Genomic DNA, 5000 nt, shown 5'->3' with positions numbered 1-5000 from the left:
TTGTGGATTCCACATATTCGCCAGTCATAAAGTGTGACCTGCTTCAACATTCGCACTTTGTGCATTTGCATTTTTATTTCATTATTATTATGTTTTTGTTTTTATTTCTTACACTTCAGGATGGGTCTCCTATATCCACCTGGAAAATTGGAAATCACACATCACAGCATTACATAATGAGGTGCAAAAACTTATCCCCTTAACTACAGCCCAATTAGCTTTCTGTACTTCCAAGCATCAGCAAGTTCATGGAATCCATCATCACAGTTGCCATAAAATCAATTCCTTTTCTCCAACAACCTAATCTCAGATCATCAATTCAGATTCAGACCTGGCCACTCTAACTTGGACATGCTGCTTCTACTCTCCCAACAATGGTGGAGACCCTCAATATTAGACGTGGGATCGGGCCGCCTCACTGAACATATCTCGAGCTTTTGATGCAGTCTGGCATCCTGCCTTGCTCTTCAAATTGTCTGCTTATGGAATCCAAGGCCAACTTCACTCTTGGATTGCTGACTTCCTCCCCTCTAGTCGTCAACATGTGGCTCTCAACGGAACCCTTTCATCAGCTCTCCTTGTCAAGGCTGGATTACCCCAAGGCAGTGTTCTCGGCCCAGTTTTGTTCCTAATCTTCTTTGTTCCATCAATGATCTCACTGACTCTCTGGAAAATCCTCTTTATCTCTTTGCTGATGACTCCACTCTCTGCCGTGACATTGCTCATCCTTCTGGCAGAGAGGCAGCAGCGTCTTCCCTCTCCTCAGACCCTGACAAAATATAAAACTGGTCAAACACAATTTTGCTTATGTATCTATATTGTCCACCCTTTGTGTTCTCCCTTACCCCCTCATCATTATCTGCATCCCTTGTTTGTCCATCTCCGTGTACTTCTCCCTCCGCCCTGTTGTTGGTGTTTCTCCTTTCTCCTGATGTTCCCTTTGCTATATTGTGTCCTGATTTGTTCTGTCTAAAAATAAAAAAAAATGCCTCGACATTCGTGGACCCTGCGCTTCATGGCATTTTTCAGGAACGTGTCCCCTGCGAATAATAAGGTCCGATGGTATTGTTGTATCCAGGTCAATTTTATGTTTTCAATTTTTGTTGGTTTACCTTGTTCTTATGTACACTTGGCACACTTATCTCGACAAAATTCCATTTGAATGTTGTCGGAGCACGGCTTCAATAATTTCAGTTGTTCTTCCAATTTTTCATTGTTTGGTGCAAAGAGTTTTAGATTGTCCACGCACATTGGATGTGCCACCTTCCCTGTCTCTTTCGATGTTCGGGTGTATCTATGTCTGCTCATCAATAAGAAAGCATTTTGTTTGGAAAACTCGGATCTAACTTCAAAGGCATTTCGATGCTAGCTCATTGGAATGGCGCAATGATAATAAAACTGCTCTCTCAAGCAAAATGTGAAGCACGTGTCTGAAACTACTGGGAGTATGTGCAGACAATTCAATTATTTTATGTTAACGCCTTTCTCAAATAAAAGTTACATTTATTTCGTTGAGATACTCCTGTGCAAAACTGAATGAGGAATTACATCATGATATATGTTCACCATTATTCATTACGCAGGATGAAGACGTCCAGCAACAAAGTATATCTTTGGATCAGCCTAACAACTGCTTTAGAATATCCTTGGTGCTCTTGTTTTGGCTGAATTTGTACTACTAATGAAGAACCTGCCCTTATGGGTGGGTGTTGTGGACGGGTTAATTTCCCCAAGAATTATCGTCAAGTAGTGTCCGACCTCTGATGACATTCTTGATCAGATTTTCTCCAAGCATCCCTATCCTACACCACTTCCCGAAGCTCTGGCAGAGACAGCTTGGTTGCAGCCTTTATCCCATCCATCAAGCACACTTCCTCTTCTTCCCTCCAGCCATACTGGACCGTCCACTGAAGCCTGTTTCCTTGCTTAAATGTTGAGTTCCATCGTCCCCATCTTGGGAGTATCTCGGACCATGCTAAATATGTTGAATATGTGCATCTGCAGCAAAAACCATATGCTCCTCAGTCTTAAAATTGAGTGTTAATGAGAACTGGCCCAAAACATAGCAATGGAGAAAAATATGGTTGCTAAGGACCTGCTTTCCCTAGCAACAGCGACATGCCAGTGTTTTTGGTGAATTTGAACCATGACTAGTGCAATAAAAAGGTGAAATTAGGAATTACGAAGGCTTTTCAGTCATCATTAAAAGTCACACATTAAAGTATTAAAGGGTACTTTTCATATCTGTTGCTAATGAAGCAATCTACCCGAGCAACCATGTTTTCCTATTTGCATTTGCTTATCAACCATAATGCCATAATTTGTCCATTTAAACTGTAAATATACCCTCTGGAAAGAGAGTGGTGGTGGAGGAGGAAGGGCAGATCCCCAAATCGGGAGTAGTAGTATCAGGAGTTGAAATGATCAGTGAATGTGTGCAGCCTGCAGTCACTTTACAAATATATCAGTATATTGGACTGAGGACAGGTCGAAACACTGCATCGTTTCATACAAGTAAACGATCCAACAGCATTTAGAATTTTTACATATTAAAAATGTAATAATGCTGCGCACATATTTTACGGCATGATATACACTGCCCACATTTTTTATTTGTATTTTTTTGGGAGCGATCAATAAAGTGTTTAGAAACATCGTATTCACAATTGTCATGCCCTCCCTAATCGCTTTGACATTCAATTATGGAAAATAACCAAAGCAATTGTTGAAAGTTTATGGCTGATCGACGTCATGGGCCTTTTGAAGGCCATGGAGAAACTTTTTTTGTTTTTGTTTTTGTGCAAGCGATTCTGCAATGGTACGGGCAGTCTAGTCCATATTTATCGATCAATCTTCACACATTCTTGTGTAGTCGGGTTCATAATTCTCAAATCTCCCTTCTTACTTTATCGTAGCTCTCTTAATCTTTGATTTATTGGTGAAATGCTTGAAGCACTCTCTGACATCCATATCTGATGGGGATTGCAGCAAGTCTTTCTAGAGCTGTACCGAGTTAGATTTCAAAAATTTTGAGAGCATTTTTGGCAATTTATGCTTCTCTGCTTCCAGTAGCTTTCCACTGATGAAAACTTGCAACAAATTTCATCCAGCTCACATCAGAAAAATAATTACCTTCCTGTGGCCCCTTCAATGACATTCATGCAGCAGGCCATCGAGAGATTCTCGTGATTGGCTGTTTTCATGGATGTATATTTATCAAACAGCCAATCATGGGGTCTCTTATTTGAGACTGATGCTGACAACCCCATCATTTGTGATTGGTCTACGAAGCATTATGTCATCACTCTATTCTATTGGGGCATCTGGCAGTTTTCTAATTAAAATTTCTGCAAAACACTCGATATTTGTGAAGATGAACATCAGCATTTGTCATAGGTGGTTCATAATCTGATATGGTGTGAACATGAAGTACTCCCAAGGAATGGGCAGCGGAAATGCATATATTTTTTTAAAGACTCCGCCTGTGATGCTTACCCAGCATGGTTGATTTCTGTCGACTTTCGTTTTCTGCATGCATGAGGTCTCCAAAGTATGACCGTTTCTGTTTTAGCATCAGCGTTTCTAATGTACATATGGTGATCTCATTTCTTCAAGCACTGGTTTGTTTGTTCTTGCAGTCCATATAATTTTTAACATTTGTCTCCAAAACCACATTTCAAACCTGTCAATCTTCTTTCCTTTCTTTTCACTGTCCATGATTCACATCCCAACATTGCAGTGGGAAAAACTAGAGTTTCACCAGCCTTCTCTTGGTTTGTTTTGTCACATCTTAATCTTTTCATAACCTTTGTCAATCCTGACATTGCTGTTCTCCATAATGCGAACCAGCTATTATATTAATTTATCCTCCACATTCTCCACTTACTCAATCTTAGATCCCAGAAAGATGAAACTTTCCACTATTTCCACATGATCATCTCGCAATCTGAACACCTCGATCTTCTCAGTTAACAAGATTTAATTTTTTTTTTTTGTGTTACGTTTAAATAAAGACCAGCTTTTTCACTTTCCTTCCTCACTGTCTTCAACAGTTTCGTCAAGTCCTCTTAACTTTCTGCAAACAGTGGTATCATCAGCATAACCTTAGGTTGTGGATAATCCTGAATCCTGAATCCAGTCTTCCTCTAATCTTGAATCCAGCCTCTATGTCATCTAAGGTTAATTTCTTCACGATATACTCACCATACAGATTGAACAAATAAGGGGAGAAAATGTACAATGTCAACCCGCCCCTTTTTCCAATTCGAAACCCAACCACCCCCACCTCCTTTCAAATCTGCCCATTCCAACCCCTTTCTCAATTCCAAACCATCGTGTCTCTCCATACTCTGTTCTTATTGTAGATTCTAGTTTTGTATACAGGATTCTTATCAGACATATCAGGTGCTCTGGCATCCCCATTTCTTTTAGCATATTCCACTTCAATACATGATCAACACAATTGAAAGCTTTGCGATCTATATGAGAAGAGCGATGTCTGTCTGTCTGTCACCATTTTTCTCAGAGATGGCCCAACGGATATTCGTCAAACTTTCAGAGGTTCATCAGTGAGTGCCGGCCGGTTGTGTTTTATGCAAAAAATATTAAAAATTTGATTTTTTTTTTCCATCGCTCTATAGTGCTTAAGCCTTTGTAGCTTTGTGAAAAGTAATATTAAATGATCCCTTATCTCATTCCTTGGGTGGGTGTTGGGAAGTGTTTAGGCCCCCACGAAAAATTTAATTTTTTTTTTTTTCTTCAAAATGCCAACAGGATTAAGAAGTATAACAACACCCGCATATCCCTGCTAGTAATCTAAAAACAGAGATGCACCTTCCTTTGATATCGTTTTGCGTTTTCCACAATCAGCCAGAATCCATGGTCCCGTGACATAAACATTCCGCCGGAAATACGGGCCGGCTGACTCCGCCGGAAATACAGGCTGGCTGATTCTGCCGGAATTAGTGTATTCTAGGAATTGGTGTATTTGCAATACTCAC

At 40.2% G+C, this 5000-nt stretch overlaps 1 protein-coding gene across 10 annotated transcripts in view; it reads left to right on the top strand.

Moving 5' to 3' along the window:
- The window catches only part of LOC147027664 (uncharacterized), a 161768-nt gene that overhangs the window by 41001 nt on the left and 115767 nt on the right, over positions 1-5000 (top strand). The gene's annotated exons all lie outside the window — the stretch shown is intronic.

This window comes from Eptatretus burgeri, chromosome 4 (assembly GCF_056783735.1).
Source record: "Eptatretus burgeri isolate ZD-2024b chromosome 4, Ebu_testis_v1, whole genome shotgun sequence".
In the NCBI taxonomy this organism is placed as follows: domain Eukaryota; kingdom Metazoa; phylum Chordata; class Myxini; order Myxiniformes; family Myxinidae; genus Eptatretus; species Eptatretus burgeri.
The sequence above is the reverse complement of the archived record's forward strand: the minus strand, read 5'-3'. Positions and strand labels throughout refer to the sequence as shown.